This window comes from Notamacropus eugenii, chromosome 1 (assembly GCF_028372415.1).
Source record: "Notamacropus eugenii isolate mMacEug1 chromosome 1, mMacEug1.pri_v2, whole genome shotgun sequence".
Classification (NCBI taxonomy): domain Eukaryota; kingdom Metazoa; phylum Chordata; class Mammalia; order Diprotodontia; family Macropodidae; genus Notamacropus; species Notamacropus eugenii.
Window position 1 is genome coordinate 135,254,205 of NC_092872.1, and position 22,566 is coordinate 135,276,770.

At 40.9% G+C, this 22,566-nt stretch overlaps 1 protein-coding gene across 2 annotated transcripts in view; it reads left to right on the forward strand.

The window, feature by feature from the left end:
• The first annotated feature begins 722 nt into the window (after positions 1-722).
• The window catches only part of THSD4 (thrombospondin type 1 domain containing 4), a 946,642-nt gene continuing 924,798 nt past the window's right edge, over positions 723-22,566 (forward strand). The window contains exon 1 of one of the 2 annotated variants that reach the window (XM_072615569.1): positions 723-994. The gene's annotated coding sequence lies outside the window, so the exon portion shown is untranslated. The remainder of the gene's footprint in view (positions 995-22,566) is intronic. The other variant, XM_072615563.1, reaches the window with a different exon arrangement.

A 22,566-nucleotide genomic window follows, 5' to 3' on the forward strand; every position in this document is an offset into this window, starting at 1 on the left:
CTGTAAAATGATCTGTAAGGCCCCTTTCAGTTAGAAAACCTATGAATCCAGAACCTCCAGCTTTTTCTTTCTTTCTTTCTTTTCTTCCTTCCTTCTTTCTTTTCCCTTCCTACCTTTTTTCCTTCCTTTCTTTTCCATTCTTTTTTTTCTTCCTTCCTTCCTTCTTTCCTTCCTTTCTTTATCTCTTCTCTTTTGTCTGTCTCTCTCCCCCTCCTCCTCCCTCTCTCTTTCCGGCTCCCTCCCCCTCAAGCACTTAGTGTCTAAATTATGTGTCAGGTACAATGCTAAGCACCTTAAAAAATTGCAAATATTATCTCATTTGATACTCACAACAACCCTGGAGGCAGACGCTATTATTATCCTTATTTTACAGTTGAGGAAACTGAGGCAGACAGTGGTTAAGTGACTTGCCCAGGGTCACACGGCCAATTAGTGCCTTATCTCTGGTTTCCTAGAATCTCAGGCTCATGCCTTCTGGGAAGTGGATAGGTAAAGGTTTTACAAGGCGGTAGGAGGGAGAGGGGACAGACAGCTTTGGGTCCGAAGCCATAGAGTTTTTCTTTACCCATCCTCAGTCACCCATGCCTAGAGCTCCTCTGCCTTCAGTCAGCCGGTGATGTTGAAGAGGGGATGCCCTTGCCCGAGCCGGCCGCCAGGGGGAGGCAGGAGGGGGCGCCTTTTGACAGCGGGAGGCCGGGGGAGCTGGAGAGGGAGGAGGGACAGGACGGAGGTAGCCGGGAGTGGGGATCAGAAATCGGGAGCCAGAGCACAGCGTGCCCGACCCCGCTGCCCAGGCAGCCGGAGCCAGAGCGCGGGCCAGCCGGGCCGGTGGGCACAGCCGGGGCCAGGGTGGGGGGCACAGTCCATGCAGCGGCGGGCAGCGCTTGCCAGGCTCCGGGAAGCACGAGGAGGTGAGGCGAGGCGAGGCACGGCAAGGCAGGGGAAGGCAAGTGAAGGCGAGCCGCTCCGGCCGCTCCCGGACACTGAGCGCCAGGTGAGCTGCCCGCCCAGCCCGGACCACGCGCCTCCCGCCGCTGTCCTCTCCCTGGCCACTGGCAGTGGCCTCCCATGCAGGGGAACTTCCCGCTCTGGGTCTGGGGGAGCGTGCGTGCGAGTGTGTGTGTATGTGTGCGTGCGTGCGTGTGTGTGTGTGTGTGTGTGTGTGTGTGTGTGTGTGTGTCCTTGCACGCGGCGCTGGCGAGTGGGTGTGTCAACTTGGGTGCCCTGGAGTTTGTGCCCCTGCGATCTTGCTTTGGGGCTTGGGGAACGCGTGCACCCTGGTGTTTGTGTGCGTGTGTCTATGCCACTGTGGGTGTCCATTCTTTTATCTTTCCGTCCCGTGCCCGGGGTTCCTGGAGCTCGTCGGTGCCTTTGCTCCGCGCCTCCTCGCCGGGGCTTTAACTTTCAATCAAGTTCAATCAGGCTTGGCCAGTCTGGCGCAATTTGCTGTTCTCCAGTTCCCGGGCAGGGTCTCCTTACTCACTGGAGCCCTGGCCGGGAGAGGGGATGGGCCTCCAACCGCCGGGTGGAGGCTGGAGCAGACCCTGCCCACCCAGCCCTCTCTTCCCGCCCGCCCCACTCTAAAGGCGTCCCTGCGTGCCGGGGATGGGGCCGCCTGTTCTCCTGGCTTGGGGAGAGTTGTGCTGGATTTAGGTATAAGCTAACCACGCTCCACTCTAGGGCCTCCACGATAGGAGGGGGCCTCTTAAAAAAAAAACAAAAAACAAAAAAAAAACTGGCTTCCAAAAAGCCTCTGTTGCAAGTGTGTGTTAGTTTCAGCTAAGCTGTAACAGTCAGCTTTCTATGATGTTCTGGATCTCTTTTCACTGTCCGTTCCAGCTCTGATGAGCTCTCCAAAGTTTGTTTCAAAATACCTGCCCTCCTTGTGCCCTGTTTTAGAATTGGCTCGGGACAGAGTTACTTTTGTCTTCAAACAGCTTAACAGTTTATTTTTAAAATAAAAGTTTAGTTTCCTATGGAATTCTTCGGGTTTGGAACCCTCCCTCTGTGAGTGAAGCAATCAGTTTAGGTTTCTAGGAATGTGCTTTAGAATATGAACCTCAGTTGCCTCATCTGTAAAAGAAGGGGGTTGGACTAGAGTTGTAAGGTCTCTAATACCTGTAATTATTTTGACTTGTTTTTTCAACTTACTTGCCTAAGGTGATGTGGGTATGTGGTCTGATTTAGGTGGACTTTATTCCTACTGAGTGGAGAACAGAACGATCAAATACAGTGGTCTTCAGTATAATATGCCCATGCATTCCTTTTGATATCATTTATTTAATTTCTCTGAACCCCTCTAAAACATCAACTCCCATTCTACAATTAAGCAGTGAGAATTAGGCAGGAAAGTGGGAATCCTCCTGAATGGACTGCTACAAAAGAGGCCCCTGCTCTAAAGGGATTAGGGCTGGGGTTCTTAACCTTTTTTGTGTCAAGGACCCCTTTGGCAGCCTAGTGAATGGAAGGCACTCCTCACCATTCTAGCAATGGAAATGCTAAATTTCAGTTAGGAGTTGGTGAAAATAAAAGTGTAATTTTTCCCATCCAAGTTCACAGACCCCCTGAAATCTATTCACGGTAAAGAACCTCTGGAACAGTGATAAGGCTGAGCTTGTGAGAGTTCATCTCCCTCCTCTGTGACTTTGTCTAGGTTGTTTCAGACACCTGAAATGCCCTTCCCTCCTTCCAGCACTTTGAATCCTTAGATCCTATCAAAACTCACCTCAAATGCCACCACATTTAAGAGGCATTTCCTCTTGATTCCTGTTAGTATCCCTTCTATCTCTCCCTCATTATGTACTTATATTTGTATACATACTATGTGTAAAATATTATGTATCTATGCTATGTGTAAAATGCTATCTGTAAAGTTACGGTATCTCTCAGTACAATAAAGCTTCCTGAGAATCGATTTTGTCTCACAACTGTGATTATAGTTCCAGCACTATTCTGGGTAATTAATTCCTGTGGATTGGTTGATTGATTGAAACAAGGCATCTTTCCCTCAGACAGTCAAAACATTCAATGTTTGTTATTGGCTAAATGCCATGGGAGGGGAATACAAAAATGCAAATTACACAAAAACCCCTCTTTCAAAAGGTACTGCGTAGTTGGGAAGTTACATAGCAATGTGTATTCAAAACTTTACTAATAAATAGAAGTCAGTATATTGATTCGACAATGATTACTATATGTAATCCTGGGTTGAGCATTAGGTGAGATACAAAGTTTAAGCAAAAGATAGGCCTGCTCTCTTTGAGTTTACAGTTTAGTGGGGGGAATAAGACAGATAAAAATAACTTTAGTGTACAATGTTACATGATAAAATCAGAGTGGTACAAAACAAAGCAGAGTACCATATAAGGTCTGGGAGGGGAAAATCATTGGAGGAAACGGAAGACTTCCTGGAATTTGGGTTACTGGATTTTGCGTTGATTTTAAAGAATGGCTAAAAATTCAGCAAGTGAAGAAGGGGAGGGAGTATAGGTGTCAATTGCATGTCACTGACAAAAAGTGATGTAGGGATTCAGAGAAGTGGGGTAGTCATTTTGGGCTAGTGTGATAAAAGAAAGGAGGAATATTTTAAAATGTAGGATTTCAGTTGAGTCTTGAAGAAGGTGGAAGAAAGAATTTCACAGGTGGAGCAAAGATTCAAAGGTGGGAATTATAAAGCATGTTTAGAAGGCAGTGAATAGATCTGGCTGCCTGGAGTGGAGGGGTCAGATTGAGGAGAGGATGGGGAAAGGGTAGGAAAGTTAGGGAGGTAATCTGGGACCAGACTATGAAGATTCTTAAATGTCAAATTTATGAGTTTATCCAGTAGCTGATGGGGATTGAAAGTTTCTGAGCAGGGGATTAACAGGAACAAAGTGAAATTTGAGGAAAATTTATTTGAGGGTATGTTGAATGGATTTGATTGGGGAAGAATCTAGAGCAGTGGTGGAGAATCTGCAACCTTGAGGTCACATGAGGCCCTTTAGGTCCTTAAGTGCAGCCTTTTGACTGAGTCCAAGTTTTACAGAACAAATTCTTTTATTAAGGGGATTTGTTTTGTGAAGTTTCGATTCAGTCAAAGGGTTGCACTTGAGGACCTAGAAGGTCACATGTAGCTTTGAGGCTGCAAATTTCCCACCCCTAGTCTAGAGACTGGGACACAAGTTAGGAGGCTGTTTTAATAATCTAGAAAGAAAGCAAGACAAGAGACATTATACAAAGAAGAATCAGACAGACATTGTGTCTGACTTGTTCTATCTCAACACTCCTCCATCTCCTGTTTCCTTCTTTTCTCATCATACCTGACCGAGAGATTTTGTGCTTTATGGAGACTTCCTTTAGAGTTGGAAAGGATCACTCAATCCAGCCTCCTCATTTTAAGTTGATGAGGAAATAGCTCAGAGGGGTTAAGGGACATGCCCAGGGTCTCATAGTATATGGCAGAGACAGGATTTAAACTCAAGTCCTCTGACTTCAAGTTTAGTGCTATACATTACCATGTAGTTCTATGGACAGATATAGGGAATTCAGTAATAGGGATAGGTTAGAATTCATAAAAACACAATTATTTTGGTTAGCTTAGTCATGTTGGGTTGCAGGTGAAAAGGAGATGTCTGAGTGGAAATGTCTGAGGCATTTAAAGGTGTTGCGGTAGAGTTTAGAAGAGTGGTTGGCTGCTGAAGATACTGAGTGATTTGTGGTTCATTTGGACAGGGCTGAGCTCAGCTTTCCAAAGGAGAATAATGAGAGAAGACTCCCAGGGGACAGCTGACGTCCCCCACATCTTTTCTCCCTTGCGTCTTATCTTTCCCTGTTTTTCTCTATTCTCTTCTTGTTCTACTTTCTCTCCTTTTTTCCTGTGCTTTTGCATGTATGAAAAAAAGTTTTTGCTTTAAAATATTTAGTGTCCTAATGGTGAAAACACACCCTGTAATTTTTTTTTACATCTTTTGCTCAAGGCTCAAAATGTCTTGGTCTGTTCCTTGGAGGAGAAGCAGTTTCTCTTTGGGTGAAGGATGTATTGGCTAGGCAAAATGGCCAAATTTGTCTTTAAGATGTTCTTCTCTCCCCCCTTCTTTGACTAAATCCCTTGTTCAGGACCTTGAATTCCTTCCTTGGTTCTATCTTTGATTCTTTTCTCTCTTCTTTCTTCATCCCCTCTGTTGGCAATTTCGTCTACTTCCATGGCTTCAGCTACGACTTCTATGCAGGAGACCCCCAGATCTGTATCTTCTGCCCAACTTCTGAGCTTTTGCCCCTCATCTCTGTTCGACTACAAGACTTTGCTGCTTGGATATGTCATTGGTGACTGAGCTTCGCTCCTGAACTTGCTTCATCTTTTGTCTTTAGGGTTTATGTCAGTGGCACCACCAGTCATCCAAACTTTAATTTTCGTAACTTTCTGTTTCTCCTCTCTCACCGCTAATGTCTAGTCAGTTAGTAAGTCCAGCCAGTTCTGTCCCTGTACCATCTCTCACACCTGTCGTTATTCTCACTAGTGCCACCCCCTGTACTGTTTCAGTGACCTTCCAAAAGGTCCTTTCACCTCCATTCTCTCCCTACTTCAGTCCATCAGTCATATTACTGCTAGATTAGTTTTCTTTATGTATAATTTTGGCCCTTCTGCAAAAATTTGTCAGTAATTCCCTACCGTTTTTGTAGAAAATTCAAACTACTTTGCCTGGCATTCACAAACCTCCACAAACTGGCACTGCTTTTCCTACCAAGCCTTTTCATTTAACTCCCCTTCATTCACCCTCAGAATTCCTGGGCCTTGTCTCTACCCTGGAGCTGCACCTTAAGAAACAATGTGATTTGTCGTCTACCCTGATCAAGGTCAGATGCTGTTTTTGGTTGAAGCAACTCAGATTATTCTCTGTCCTCTTGAATTCTTACCTATCCATTAAAATCCAACTAATGTCACTTTCTTTCTGAAGTCTTTACTGATAGCTCTTTTTTAAAACATCGTTTCCACTTGGACTTCTGAAGTGTTGTCTGAGCATTTTCAGCTGAAAGCTTCATGAAGATGACACTTGGGTTAGGCTTTAAGGGTTGTAAAGAAATTCCAGAGTGAAGAGTAGGGAGGGGGGAGGTTGAAAATAAGTATTCTAGCTTATATAATCATAGCCTATATAAAGGGCTGGCAAGTAATATAGTTTGACTGGAGCATAACTTAACTGTATTGTAACTATCCTTTGAGCATAACTGAAGATCAAATGAGGAAATGTATGTAAATTGCACTATAAACTCTAAAGTGCCATACATATAAATCTTTAAAGCACTTTATGTTGATTTCTCCTTTAGACCTCCGTGGTAGTATGAGATCAAGCTAGCAAGGGAAAGTGGTCCTAGGTTGTGGACTGTAAAACAAAAATGATACACTCCAACAGATAATAGTAGACATACAGACAGTGATAAAATAGTTCCAAGGATGCACATTGGGAGAAAGGGTGTGATATGAGAAGGCATTGTTATTGAATGGAAGAAGCATTGGATTTGGAGTGAGAAGGAGTTTGAATCTGCTCCTTAGTAGTTGTGCGATATTGAGTAAACCACTTAATCTCTTTGTACCTCAGTTTTTTCTCTGTTAAATGGGGATAATGATAGCTTATAAAATTGAATATGATAATCAAATGGAATGGAAAAGTATTTATTAAACATTTACCATGTGCCAAGGCCTGTGTTATAAGCTGGGAATACAAATAGAAAAAAGCAGTCATCCTTACTGTCAATGAACTCATATTGTAAGTGATCACAGTGGTCCTTAGGATTTAGTGCTAGGGTAGATGACGAGGCCCAGGGACCCTTAAATGTTGAGAAGAGGGAGTCCTAGAGAATGAAGGGATTCATGCTTTTGGTGACTGGTATGTAAAATGCTTTACAAAAAAGAAAGCACTATATTTGTTAGGTAGTTTTATTGTCATTAATAAAGTAAGCAAAAGCACAAAAGATAGAAAACTGGGGGGGGGATTGTTTGGGAATGAATAGCTTTGAATTAATAGACTCATCCGCTTCTTTTTGGAGTGAATTATTCATTCCTTCTATTTCAGGCTAAAAAGTTAACTTGCTCTTTGGATGAGTGTGGAGAGCAGAAACACTAGAAAATGTGTAATTCTGGGGGATGTGCATTTACATCTTATTCTTCTGTCATCAAAACCCTCCAATCCTAGCTGAATATACTTTCCAAATTATCAGATATAGGCTAGTCAGGAGTTGCCACTATTGTTAAAAGTGACATTTTTCAGAATGTAAGTGAACCCCATTTTCCAAAGCAATCCCCCCACTTAATCTCAAAGTTCATGATGGTTCACTGGTCACCAATGACCTTGTCCAGAGATTTTCCATGTCTGTTTCTTAGCTACTTATGAAGATCTGAGAGACTTTCTTTTTGATAAAAGTACCTCCAACTTAATTCTGAGCCCAACCTTAGCACCGGACAGGTACAGTTTCTGAGGTTCTGGTGAATGTGCAGGAATGTGAACCAATTTAAAGGGCTGATTGTTAAAGTTTCAATGTAAGCGTTTAAACCTTGGAACTCAACAGAAACTACAAATCAGGGCTTAATTTATTGTTTTGTTGATTATCTAGACTTAAGGAAGTGTGAATAATGTATATTAAACTTAAAACTATGTTCTACTTACATGTTCTGCTTCTCCCCTCCCCCCAGAGAGATGGTTGTTAAACATTTATCAGCATATCCCTATGTATACACATCTTAATGTAACCTTATATTCATACAAAGTGTCATACAGTCTGGTTTTGGGTGTGTGTCCCAGAACTGACTCAGATAATTTCTAGCTTTGAAATTCTTGGGAAGTTATTTTACCTTTCTGAGTTTTAATTTTTTCATCTACAAAAAGGGGTCACCGATACTTGCACTATCTACCTTGAAGAGTTGTGGGTAAAGAATTTTGTAAATCTGACAGCATTATATGAAATGTAAGTGAGCATCATTGTTCCTTATGTAGAAGTCAGCCCCCTCCCCCCAGCCCCTACTCTCACCTTGCCACCAATTAGAATACAGGGAAAGCTCTGTGATTTCATCAGCATGAGGAACGCTTTCCAGCAACATAGATGACAGCATAATCCAAAGAGGTTACATGATTTGCTGGGCTGGGAAATATCTGAGGCCAGATTGGAAGCCAGATGTTTTTAACTCTAGGCCCAGACACTGTCTACCGGGCCACCATTGCCTCTCCACCCTCCCCCAGCCAACTGAATGATAAGAATATCTAGCTTACTCCATGCCTTTCCTTTCTTCCAAGAGGTGCCTCAGAACCAGTATTCCAATACAGTTTTCTTTTAGTGTTTTCCTTGAATAAATGGTGCCTCATATTAGGAGGGTAAGCTTTTACTATTGTGTCTGAGCAGCTAAAGGGTATTTTGTCTTTGTCTGACGTACTTTTTGGGTACTGCCATGGCATCTTTATTAGGGTTCTTACTTGATGCCCTCTTCTCCTGGGCATGGCCTTGCTGGGCAGTCAGCCCAACAGCACTGTCTATATCTTGTCTCAGAAGGGTGTCATTCAGCCAACAGGCCTTTGGCACCCGTGTGCACTCCTGGCTCCAGCTCAGCTCTGCACTGGCTGTCTGCCTGCATGCTTGGGGGCCTGGTCATCTCTTAGGACAGATGTAATGAGTGATTAACAAGAGCTCCATCTAATCTGCTGCCAGGGGAAAGGAAGGGCCAGTAGTGGGCTCCCTACGGGTTGTGACCTGTTCCAGGTGGGTTTGGAATGTACCCAGAGCAGGATGGGGATTAAGACATAAAAGGAAAAAGGAAATGAAATGTTAACCCTTTAGGCTATGGCTCCTTTTGAGCTCTGGAAGTAAAAGAAATATAGTATTATCTTTGCATCTGGAGCAACCTCAGGAGGAAAGTAGAATTTTTGTCTTTGATTTATGGCAAGGATAAATTGGCATGTGATTATGGTCAGAGAAAAATGCCATTTCTTTTATTTTTCCATTTTCTTAGAATCCCATTAAGCTGAGTTGTTTAGAAGAGGAAGAAAGAGATTGAAAGAAAGAGGTTTACTTCCAAAGGAAAACTGATAAACAATATCCCCAGCAATGACTTTATCTGTTTCCTTCCTGGAAACCTTCAGATCATATTGAACAAGTTAGAATGTGGTTGACACACTTATCCTTTTCCTTAAAGTCGGTGCCTGGATTTGTGTCCTTTGGGACTATTTTATTTTGGAAGGAGATTGATTGAATTTTCAGAGCTCCTCAGGACCCCATCTATAGCTCCTGTTCACTGGTCCCTTTTCTCAATCAGCTGCGATCATCTTCCCCATAGCTGTAGTTCTAAATTCCAAGAATATATTCTAACTTCATGTAACTGGAGCTACTTTACAAAAGCAGTATAAAATAGAGCAGAGGGCAAAATAGTAAGGATTTGTCTCTCTTATGATCATAGATTCAGACCTGGAAGAGACCTTCAAGACCATCTAGTCCACTCTCTGCCCCATCCCCCATTTAACAGATGAGGAAGCTGAGGCTTGAAGTGGAGACATGACTTTCCTAAGGTCATATGAGTAGTGTCAGAGACAGAATTCAAACCCAAGTCGTTTGCCGCCAACACTGGGGAACCTTTCCATTGCCCAATGCTGTCTTGCTTAGGGATTGCAAACTAGCATTGTAACTTTTAATACTCTAACCTTTATGTGCCTTTTCTGCTTTGACTGTGGAGATCTAGCTACCTTTCCTACCTTGTTGACCACCCATCTGCCTTCTTCATGCTTTCACACCTAGACTTTTTTGCTCTCTTTTCATTAGAGCACACAGCTGTCTGACCTTGTCAAGGTTCTGCCTCTGATGCTTACTACCCATGTGACCTTGAGAAAGTCATCTCTGCTTTTCAGGCCTCAGTTTCCTCATCTGTTAAATGGGGGTGAGAGTAGGGAGGCAGGGAGTGGACTAGATAGTCTTAAAGAGTCAAGCTAGCCACTGGGACCTTATGCGTTTTTGTCCTGGGAAAGAAATAGACTCTGTTTAAAATAATGAAAGCTGTTTAGCCTCCTGGACCCTAACAAATTCCTGGTCTCTCCTGGTCTTGGCCTCTTGCCTGACTAGGTCTGTACACTGCTACACATACCTTGGAACAACACTTTAGAGGAGAGACCATCTGTGTAGGAGGAATCAAGTCCCAGAGCTGGAAGGAACTTCATGGGTATTCTGGTCCAACCTATACTAAAAACATGAATCCATGCTACATCTTCTTCAACAACTGGTCATCCAGCCTTTGCTGAAAGACTTCCCAGTGACAGTAAGCTCATTACCTCCTGAGGCAATAGCACATTCCATTTATGGACTGTATTAGAGGGCAGACCATTTTTCATTATTTCCAGCAATGTTTTCTCCGTAATTCCTACCCACTGATCCAAGTTCTGCCTCTGAACACAAGAAACTGCAGTTCAAACCCTTAGAAGGGACTTGAGGACTTCATTCTCTTTTACATAGGTGGATGTGAATTGATGAAGTCCTTTCTACCTCCATTTGATTTTTTCTCAAGGACACAAATGCATAGGATCCCAGTGGCTTGCTTGACTTTTTGAGGCTTTATTTCATGTGCCCTCTTATAGAAGGAAACAGGGCCCTTTAAAAAATGAGTGGATTCATGAATTAATTGGTGATCAAGGGATAAAAAAAAAATTTTTTAACAAGATTTTGTTGCTGCATTAAAAAAAGTGACTGTTGTTCATGGAAAGGGTTAGAGTGGCAGTCTTAGAATAGGTTCAGAGTGGAAGAGTCAATTGGGTATGCAGAAGAACTTTTGGCACAATGAATAGAGTATTGGATCTGGCTTTTCCTGGACTTCTGAAGATGAGTTCAAGTCCTGCTTCAGGTACTTACTAGCTGTGTGATCCATGGCAACTCATTTGGCCTCTCTGAGCCTCAGCTTTCTTATCTGTGAAATAGATATAATAATAGCATTTATCTCACAGGGTTGTTGTGAGGATCAAATGAGGTAATGTATATGCACAGACACACATACACACATATACTACATATGTGTGTATGTGTGTATGTATATATATACATACATACATATATATATATTGCAAACCTTAAAGTGCTATATTGATGCTAGCTATTATTACAATTGCAACACTTAAATAATGGAAAAAGAGCTAAAAAATTTTTCTATAATCTCTTCTATAGGGGTAGGGACTTAGATCTGTAATCACAAGTATAGGGAACTCTTGAATGAGGACACTCCTTCTAGCCATGCAGGTTAGAAGTTTCTCTGCAACTTAGTCTTAAGGAGTTACCTAGCCCATTGAGAAATCAGGTAACTTGCCTAAGGTTGCATAGCCAGTAAGAGTCAGGGCAGAATTTGAATCCAAGTCTTTCAGGCTCTAAAGCCAGCTCTCTATTCACTAAATAATATTGCCTCTCCTCTATAGAGCTTTAAAAATGGGCACAATATCACCCCCATCGAAAGGTGGGAGTACATACAGTCTTGTATGGATTCAAGAGGATGTCTGAGAAAGCCTTTCTTGGTTTTGTCCAATTCTGTGAATGACAGCCATGTCCTGCTTCTCCTTTCCCTCCAAGATGCCCTGATTTGTCATCCAGGTGCTCAGACTGAGCCTCCTTGGCACAGGATAATGGCTTGGCCTCTCTATGGCGTCTATTGGGATAAGTCCCAGAATGGTGGTTTTGGTGATGTGGACCACTGCCCACACAAAACTAACTGGAGTACTCTGAAGACATCCTATCCACAGGCCACTTATGTTTTCACTGAATTCTCTTATAATTGAGAGAACTATAGGGAAGTACAAACTTTGCAGACTCTTTCAGCCTTTATGGTTTGATTGATTACTATGGTTGGTTGGAGCCAATGTCTCAATGGAGTTTGTACTGGATGTTCTTGCTCAGTGATATTTACATTGTGAAATGAAATTTGCTTGCTGCTTTCAGCTTCCTCTTCCTTGTTCCTGTGTAGCCACCTGCATGCTCCCCTTTACGCTTGGAGACCTAAGGTATTGGTGTGGTAGTAGGGATACACCTATCAGGTATGGCAGGGTTAATTCATGTTTCTTGAAAATGAGCCACATACAGAGAGGGAGAGAAATATTGAGAGGGAATACAGACTAGTAGATGGAGTGCTGTATTTAGAGTGAGGAAAACCTGGTTTTAAATCTTGGCTCAGACATTTAATTAGCTTTGTAATCTGGACAATTCAACATCTTTAAACCTCAGTTTCAACATCTGTAAAATAGGTATACTAACAGTCTCTACCTCATAAGGTGGTTGTGAGGATGAGATAGATTGTATGTATATAAATTGCTTTATAAATTTTAAAGTACTGTATACATTTAACTGCTATTTCTAGGTTATTTGGGGCACAATTAGTGGTATTTTTACTCAAAAAGTTGTTTTTTACTTTGTTACAAGCAAGAGTTCAATTTCAAGATCCTGGGGAGGGGGTGAGGAAGATATGGAAGAAGAGAAGGAAAGGAAAACATAAATTGTTAAAACACATTTTCTTTAAAAAAAATTTGTTAAAACAAAAGGCATTGATAAAAAGAAAGTGGGTCAAGTGTACCAACATCTGTCTAAGTTAGTTTCATGCACTTGAGGTTTCCTTTAGTTGAGGAGTTCTCAACTGTTTTTAATGACATCAACCCCTTTGACAGTCTGTTAAAGTCTACAGATCCCTTCTCAGGATAATTTTTTTTAATTATTGGAAAAAATGCTCAATTTTAAGTAGAGGTTGGTGAACATAAAAATGTAATATTTTTCCCATTTGAGTTCATAGCCCCCATCCCTCCCATTGCCCAGGTCTGTGGGTCCCAGGTTAAGAACCCATGCTGTAATCCAATCCACATTTGAAGCATAGATTGAATCTCTGTATTCCTCAACATGTGGCCATTCAGCTAAAGAGCCTCATTTTCATGATTCTCTTTGGGAATTTGTACCATCCATTCACTCAGTTAGCAAATAAATATTTGTTAAGTGCCTACTATGTTATACTCTATGTAAGCCTTCACAGTCGTTTGTGGTCCCCTTTCTAGTATCTAAGAACCTCTCCTTTCTGGAAGACTCTTTTTGTGTAACTGATTAAACTGTATCCAGTATTTGTTCTGAGGTTATTGCTTGCACTCAGGGCTACAATGATGGTTATTGAAATTTCGTAATGGGGAGAAGAGAAGGCAATATTTTTCTTCCCATGGTCACTAATTCATACTTGCTTCTGAATAATTCACTTTGGTTAATAGCCCTGTGGTCGTAGGAGACACTCGGTAAATATTTGTTTAGTAACTGAGTCAGTGGGCACATAGCTCTTGATGTGCCTGGTATACTGAGGGTTAGTACAGCTCATCTGATCTTGGCTTTCAGGGATTCAGAGGGTGGGGATGTAAGATGCCTCTCCATAAGTATGGCTGATGTTTTCAAAGGCGATTCTGACATTGGAGTTCTTGGTTTTCCTAGATGTTTTTCCTGTATTTATTGGCCAGACCTCCCATCTTGGGCAGACTGTGTTCACATTGTTTGTAATAGTGATGGCATGGAACCATATGTACTCTGGCCTGTGGTCTGGCAGCATATGAATGTAGCTAGACATTAACCTTTGGCTGAGGAGTTTCAATTCAATTCAGCAGTCATTTGTTAAATGTTTGCCATATACTGAGCATTGTGTTAGATATTTGGGGGTTGGTATAAAATGCAGATAAGACATTTTCTCTTCCTTGATGGAGCTTATGATCTAGTAGGGGGCTAGGAAACACACACAAAAAAGTGTGTCAATGTATGTGTGGAAATAACAATGATCCTTCTTCTTTCTGCCATTCTTTTGTAAGAGAAGTATGGGAAGACCCATAGGCAATGAATTATAGAGAACATGGTGCTGGTAGGAAAAGATTTCATTATCAGAATGTTATGGGCTTGAAGGCATATGGCAGAAGGGAATTGAGTAGGTGCTGCTGAAAAGAGACTTCTAAGAGATGGTGATGAGAGAAGTCAGAGACTGAACATAGCAGGCAACAGATGCCAACTGAAATATGAGCAGCCAGAAGTGTCTGAGCCAGACTTGGAGCTTGAAGACCAAGCTGAAAGGAAGGAAAGTAGGAGCTATTGAATAGGTGAGGATAGCAGGAGTGAGGTTCCAAACCCTGAAGAGCATCAGGAACTGTGGCAAAGCTTGGGAATTGGAATTAAAGGCATCTGATGACACTGGGACCTGTCCAGCAGGACCCTATGCTACTTAGTGGGACTTCTCTTAGATTAGGGGTTTACCTTTGGCAGTCTGGTGAAGCCCGTGGAGAATAATGTTTTTAAGTACATAGAATTACAAAGGAAACTGATTATAAATAAATAGAGTTACAAAATATTTTAAAAACAAGTTCATGCATCCTAGTTTGAGAACCCTTGACTTAGATTTCCCAAATTGGTGTTGTGATTTATCAGAGACTGAAACCTACAGGAATAGGGAAATGGAAACTGGAACCCATCCGGAGATATGTTCTATTTCATATTGTTTTGACAAAAGTTTTGGGAAGTGAGTCCCTTCTTGCTTCACAAGTGTCCTAAATGAAGATGCTATGCTTAAATGCTGATCAGAAGTCTAAAGTTGTTGTGAAAGTGAAGTCTAATACTCTCAAAAGAGAATAAAAACATGTCAGAACATGATTATCTTAGAGAGATAACCTGGGTGGAGGAAAGAGCCAGAGAAAGAATTAATTATTACTAAGCCTCCAATACTGAATTTGGATCTATACAAGTCCAAAGTTTCAGTACTGTATAACTGTTGACAACTGTGATACAAAAATAATACATTATTAATTCGTTTGAAGTGCAAACAAAATACTCTTTGAGAGCTAAGGGTGGAAATGTCAGTTATCTGTTGGGGGATCAGGGATGGCTCCATGGGGTTGATGGCATTTGAGTTGCACTTCTAAGATCTGACAGTTTCTTCACAATGACTTTCACTTTCTATTTTCATTTTTACCAACTTATTTAAGTCCCTCAGCATCTTCTATTTGGACCATTACAATAGGCTCCTAATTATTTTTTCTACTTTTCTTTTCTCTCTATTTCAAACCATCCTGAAAATCAGTATCCTAAAATATCACTGTCATTACCTTCCACAAAATATTAAATGGGCTCTCAGTCCCCTAGAAGATTCCTTAACCTAATAGTCAAGGCCTTCTGTAATTTGGTCTTACATGCCATAGTGGATTGAGTGTTGGACTGAGAAGCAGACATCCTCATCTCACTTCTGAAGCTACCTTGCTGTGTGAGTTTAGGCAAGTAATTTAGCCTCTCTGGTCCCTAATTTCCTCATTGGATGAGATGATCTTGTGAGACTTTAGATTTGGAGTCAGAAGACCTGTACAAATTCTGGCCTCTGTCACTTACTACTAATATGATCTTGGCAAGCCACTTAACCACTATGGGTGTCATTTTCTTAAAGAAGGGGTTAGACTAGAAAACCTCAAAAGTTCCTTTCTATATTAACTCTGCCCAAGATCCTATGATTTTAGATAGATACACTCACGTCTTTTGAAACAAGGGAGAAGGGTATTCCAGACATAGGGAACAGTGTAAACAAAGACATAAAGGTGGGAAAGTCTAAGGTGTATATGAGAAATTTTCAGTAGTCTAGTTTATTAAAACCACCAAATATGTGAAAGGAAGTAGTAGAAAATGATGTTGGAAAGGTAAAGTCAGGCAGATTGTGCATTAATTTTGATGTTAGCCTAGTTTGGACTTTATTAAATAGAAAATAGGAAAGCATTGAAAGGCTTTGAGAAGAGTGACAGGATTAGATCTGTGCCTAAGGAAGAAAGGAAAAAAGAAAGAAAGAAAGAAAGAATGAAGCATTTATTAAATACTTAGTGTATGTAAAACACTGTGCAAATTACTGGGGATACAAATAGAAAAGTAAGACATACATGTGGAAGATTTCAGCCACAAGTCAAGTGGGAAAATCCCATGATGCTTATAGTGCAGCAGCAAAACAGATAGTCACGCCTCTTCTTCAACATCATTTCTACTGATTAAATCAAATCAGTTTCTGATGTAGAACCATTTGACAGTGTTAAGGATTTTAGTGACCTCTAGCAGCTGTGACTGTAGCCCCTGTAGAATAATTTCCAGACTGCATCTCTACAGCGGTTGCCTCCCAGGAAGAATAGGCTGGCAATGGTGTGGAAAGTCATTTGGAAGGTGAAGAGATTGAAGCTGAGAAGATATGTTAGGGCGCTATTCAAGTATATTGACAAATGATTATTAAATACTTGCTATGTGCTGTAAGTCAAAGTAAGTAAGTCATTATGAACAGTAATTTAGTGACCCTGGGGAAAATAAGTGGCAATGACGTCTTGTAATAGGGCGATGCAGAAGGAATAAAGAGGAGGGCATGGATGTAAAAGATGTCGCTGTGAGAATTAACAGGTTTCAGAAACTTGTTGTCCATGGCAGGTGAGGTGGAGGGATGAATCAAAGAAAACACCAAGGTTTTGAACTTAGGAAGTAGAATGTATAGTCATGTCAAAGACTAAAATAGTGGAATCCAAAGGAGGAATAGTTGGTAGAAAAAGATAATAAGCTGTTTTGTTTTTACATCCCCTGTTCCTTGCACGGTACCTAGCAAATAGTAATTGCCTAGTAAATAACTCGGGGCTACTAGGTGGTGCAGTGGATAGGGTGCTCTGCCTGAAGTTAGGAAGACTCATTTGTTGAGTTCAAATCTGGTCTTAGACACTAGCAGTGTGAGCCTGGGCAAGTCATTTAGCCTTGTTTGCCTCAGTTTCCCTATCTTTAAATGAACTGGAGAAGAAATGACATGCCTGAATCTTTACAGAGACAACCCTAAATGGAATCATGAAGAATCAGATGTGGCTGAAAACAACTGAACAGTAAATGTTTGTTGGATTGGATTGCACATGTTGAGTTTCAGATGCCAATGGGATATCCAGGTGGAAGTATCTTCTAGGTAGTATCTAATAGGCTGATCCTTCACCTGGAAGATGGGCATATACCTGAGAGTCAGTGTGGCTTCAGAAAGAGCCAAGGAACAGTTGAGATGGTGTTTGCTGCCAGACAATCCAGGAGAAATGCCAGGAGCAGAACAGAGATCAGTACACAACATTTGTGGATCTGTCCAAGGCCTTTGACATTGTTAGTCATGAGGTCTTGTGGAAAATTACGTCAAAATTTGGTTACCTGGAGAAGTTCATCAATATTGTACGTCAATTTTATGATGGCGTGTTTGCCTGGGTTCTGGATAATGGACAAAACTCTTGTGCCTTCCCAGTCACCAATGGAGTGAAACAGGGCTGCGTGCTTGCTCCCATGCTTTTTAGCATGATGTTTTCAGCCATGTTAACAAATGCTTTCAATGAGGATGAACACAGCATCAAGGTCAACTACCGTACTGATGGTAAGTTCTTCTAGTTATAAAGGTAACAAGCCAAAACCAAAGTGGAGGGAGTGTTGGTGCATGATTTTCTGTTTGCAGATGACTGTGCACTCAATGCAGCCTCTGAAGTTGAGATGCAACAAAGTATGGATCAATTCTCTGTGCTAATTTTGGCCTAATGATTAACACCAAAAAAACACAGGTGCTCCATCAGCCACCACCACACCATCCATATGTGGAACCATTGGTTACAACAAATGGAGAAGTTTTGAATGCTGTGGATAAGTTCACTTATCTTGGTAGTATACTTTCCAGGGATGTACACATTGACAATGAGGTTGTTGCACACATTGCCAGAGCTAGCTCAGTGTTTGGGAGGCTCCAAAGAAAGGTTTGGGAGAGATGAGGTATTAGACTGACTATCAGACTGAAGGTCTACAGAGCCTTTGTGTGTTATATGCTTGTGAAACATGGACAGTCTACCAGCGTCATGTCAGGAAACTGCATCGCTTCCATTTGAATCTTAGGAAAATTCTGAGAATCACCTGGCAGGATAAGGTACCAGACACTGAAGTTCTTGCTTGAGCTGAACTGCCAAGTATTCAAACTATGCTTCAGAGAGGGCAACTCCGATGGGCTGGCCATGTTGTTCGAATGCAATATGTATGCTCGCCAAAAAGACTATTTTATGGAGAACTTGCATGGGGCAGGTGATCACATGGTGGCCAGAAGAAATGATGCAAGGACACTCTCAAGGTCTCTCTCAAGAACTTTGTCTTTGACTGTGCAACATGGGAGACACTGGCACAGGACTGCTTAGCATGGCATGCCCACATAAGAAAAGGTGCTGTGCTCTTTGAGCAAAGCAGAATTAATACAGCACAAATTAAATGCAGGATGCATAAATTTGAAATATTCACCCCAAATATTCACAAGGACTATCTGTGTCCAACCTGTGGTAGAGCATTCTGAGGTCATATTGGTCTGATCAGCCACAGTCAGACACACTGAAATTTCACTTTACAATGGTGATGTCATTTTGGTCCTCTTCGAAGACGAAGGACAACAGCCACCACCAAGCACCATCTTCTAGGTAGTTGTATTTGTAGATCCCTGAACTGAAGATATTGATTTGTGAGTCATCTTAATATATAGGTCATGACTGATATTATAGGGGTGAGGGAAGATAAAAGGTAGCTGAAGATCTCACCTTGGGGGATTCCCACATGAAGGAGTTAGGAAGAGGATGAAGAACCATAGAAGGAGACAGAAAAAAGCAATTACAGGGGCAAAAGGAGAATCAGGACTATGTGACAATCCCTAGAGCCAAAGGGGAGGAGAGCATCCAATAGGAGAATGTTTTCAATTGTGTCAAATACAGCCAAAGTTGTAGAGGATGAGTACTGAAAATAGACCATTAGATCTGTCAATTAGGATGCTATTAATGACATTTTTAGTAGAGGAGTTGGGAGGAAGCTGGACAGAAAGGTATTGAACAGAGACCAAGTCACAAACAAGTGAAAATACTAGGTGTACAGTAGACAACTTTTTCTAAGAACTTTGTCAGTGAAAGGAAGGAGAGGAGGCACTTTCAAGGATAAGGCAAAACTATTGATTTGTCTTTTAATGCAGAGAGCCCAGTGAAGTTTGTATTTGAGGGAATATAAAACGAAATCCATTAATCTCTGTTCTTTGCAGATATACATGTTAAATATATGATATGAAATGGGGCAGCACTTTAGCTGTTCTTTGTCAGGGAGAGGCTTGCTTGTCATTTCTCCCAGTGGGTGAAATCAGAAAGCAGTAGATGTCAGCAAAGAGTATCAGATGGCCCTAAGGAGGCCAAATTGCTAAAGCCTCCCAAATGGTGGTAGAAAACATCTTATTGACCATGAGACTAGTGTAGACATTCAGCAAAGACGCCTTGACAGAGTGAAGAAGTAACATTCAGCAGAGATAATTCAGTGCCCAGAGTGGAGAACACTTTTGTGTATTTCCTAGGACTGTGAATCACCACATTTGTCCAGGCAAATAGCAAATGCTAGAAGAACATTCTAGGCTAAAACTAAGTCTATTAAGTCTATTCTTTTAAACTATTTTTCTTCTGGTGTTGACTTATAGTGCCTGATTCCAGACAACTATCTGACTTTCTATTAGTAAATTCATTGTATCTTTTGTTAAATCCCCTTTTCTCGGTTTGTGTCCTCAAAACACATTTCTGGGAAACTCCACAGAAGCTGTCCTAAGATGGTCCATCATTGGCATACAGATGAACCAAGTGGTGAGAACATAAAAGGTTTAGGTGAGGAGGTCATGATGCTTTTCCCTTATTTCTACTTTTAATATGAATATGTACGACAGTATTGATGGTGTTTTATGCTGAATTCTGACTAGTACAAGTCTCACATTTTCTTCTTACAGGAAAGCAATCATGACTCCCTCCCTAAGTCCTAAGTCTTTTCTTCAGGCTAAACATTCCTTCAACAGATCCACATATATCATGGACTCCAGGCCTCTCTCCTCCCTGGTCACCTTTCCATGCATTCATTCTGGATTTTCAATATCCTTAGTAAAATATGATAGCCAGAGTATCCAGGTATAGTCTGACTTGGGAAGAAAATAATGAAACCATCTCTTTTTATGATCTGTATGACTTAAAGGACCAAAGAAAACAAAAAACAACTGTATCTCTGATTTCATTGATAGAGCCAGCTCCCAAGGAGTGAACTCCATCTATCGATACAAATGAGCACATGCACTGAAACGTATAGTCTTGGAGATTTACTTGGGGGCACAGAGAAGCTATCTGGCTTTCTCAGAATCAAATAGTTGATATTTGTCACAAGAGATCTGAATCTAGGTCTTTCTCTCTTAATACAACCTAGTATTACATCAGCTTTTGTGAAGTTCTGTATCATTGCTAATATGGCTTGAACTTGCTACTAAAATTCAATTTTCTTATAATTCATTATCTGGCTAAACCTCTCCCATCCTGCATCTTACAGAGCTACTCACATATGCACTCACAAATACTCCTTTACTTGCCACTTTTTAAGATTACATCTGAACTTTGGTCTGTTGACTCCTTCCTGAGAGCTCTCTTTTCCCACATAGAGACTTCTGGGAGCACAGAGCTATGCCATCCAGATACTTAGCAATTGACCCTCACAGATCTGTATTTGGACACTTTTCTTACCTTGGACTCACTCCCTAAGTCAGTTTTGGAAGACTACACCTGAATGTACATCCTCCTCCCACTTACTCCCTAGTATTTTACTCCCACTTTGTTCATATTTAATAACTAATCCATCTTTTTCTCTCTTTCCCTCTCCTCCCACCCTTCCTTGTTCAACTTCACTCACTCAATCTCTGCTTCACATTCAACTGGAAACACAGTCGGTGGCTAGATTTGTACTATCATGCCAAAAAATGAACGGCAACATCAGAAGCATCGTAATGCTCTTTAAATTTTTAAAAAAATTAATTTATTTTTAGTTTTCAGTATTCACTTCCATAAGATTTTGAGTTTCCAATTTTCTCACCTCCCTCCCCAGGATAGTGTGCAATCTGATATACACTCTACCTCTGCATTCATATTAAACATATTTTCACATTAGTCATGATGTAAAGAAAAATTAGAACTAATGGGAGGAACCATGAGAAAGAAGAAACAAAATGAAACAACAAAAGAAAAAGAGAGCAAATGGTACTTCCGTCTGCATTCTGACTCCAAAATTCTTTCTCTGGATCTGGACAATTAATGTTCTTTTTTAAAAGCCAGTTTCTCTTTGATGGTCAGAATCAGGTTCAGAATAGTAGTTGTTTTTTTATATTATTATTAATTTATTTCTTTTCAGTTTTCTACAATCGCTTCCATCAGATTTTCTTCCCTTCCCTCCCTGAAATGGCGTGCTATCTTAAATGAGTTCTACACATACATTCAGTGGTTGCTTTTGTTACTCCCTGCACCTATCAAGAAATGAAAGTATCATGAAGACAAATCAAGAATGTATTTGCTGCTTGATTTTTGAAAGTAATAGAGAGTTCTAGCAGGTGTTTAGATAGGTGATGGCATTAGAAACTATCTAGACCAATTTGTTTCTGAATAGGAATCTCCTTTGTAATAACTTTAACAAATGACCATTGAGCCTCTAGTTATGGAGGACTCACTACTTCCCAAAGTATCCCATTCCATTTTTTTGGATATTTCTGATGGTTAGGTAGGTTTTCCTTAAATGACGTATCTCTTTAAATCCTCATTTTTGCTTCAAGTTGTGCTCTCTGTGCTAAGAAGAAAAAATCCACCCCTCTTTCCACGTGATAGCCTCTTTAAATACTTGTTGATCTCTATTATGACTCACTAAATTTTCTCTTTTCCCTCTTAAACACCTCTCAGTTTCTTCATTTGATGCTCATGTGGCATGCAATCTTCTCGTTGTCTTAGTCATCCTTCTGTACATATGCTGTCAGTGTGTGTATTCAGGATTTAATCTGACTAGGACAGAATACTGAGGTACTATTACTTATCTCTTTGAACATTACAGTCTGTCAATACAACCCATGAGAGGGCTAGATTTTTGTAGCTTTCAGATCATATAGTGGACACATTTTGAGCTCACAGATTTTTTCAACTCGTGGCAAGCTGGACTTCCTCTATCTTTGTATTTGTGCAGTGGATTCTTTGAATTAAATTTCATCTTAATTAATTCAGCCACATCCACAATCTCTGGAAGTCTTTTCAGCTCCTACCTGTCATCCAGCACAGCAGTTCTCCTTCCCAGCTCTGTCATCTACAAATTTGATAAGCATAATATATATGCATATATATGTATATGTTTTAATATGAATGAATGGTGATGAAAGCTTTGCTCACTGATCTATCAATAGTCTTCTCTTTAATATTCCAAATGTTTACTGAGCACTTTTCATGACTTTTGCACTTTTAAAGGGCTTTAAAAGAAGTACAAGGAAGGTACTTGTGAAGGAAACAAGGCAAAGCAAGATACAATTAGACTGATGGTTCCTAAACTGTGGTCATGGATCCTGGAAGGAATTATTGCAAAGAGTCCATAGATCGGTGTGCACCCAGCATGGTTCTTTTGTCATTATGAATTTTTAAAATCTGTGGATACTAATAATGTGACTATTATCCTGGCAAGGTCTATAATAGGCTGGTTCCGACCCAGGACAGTTAATTT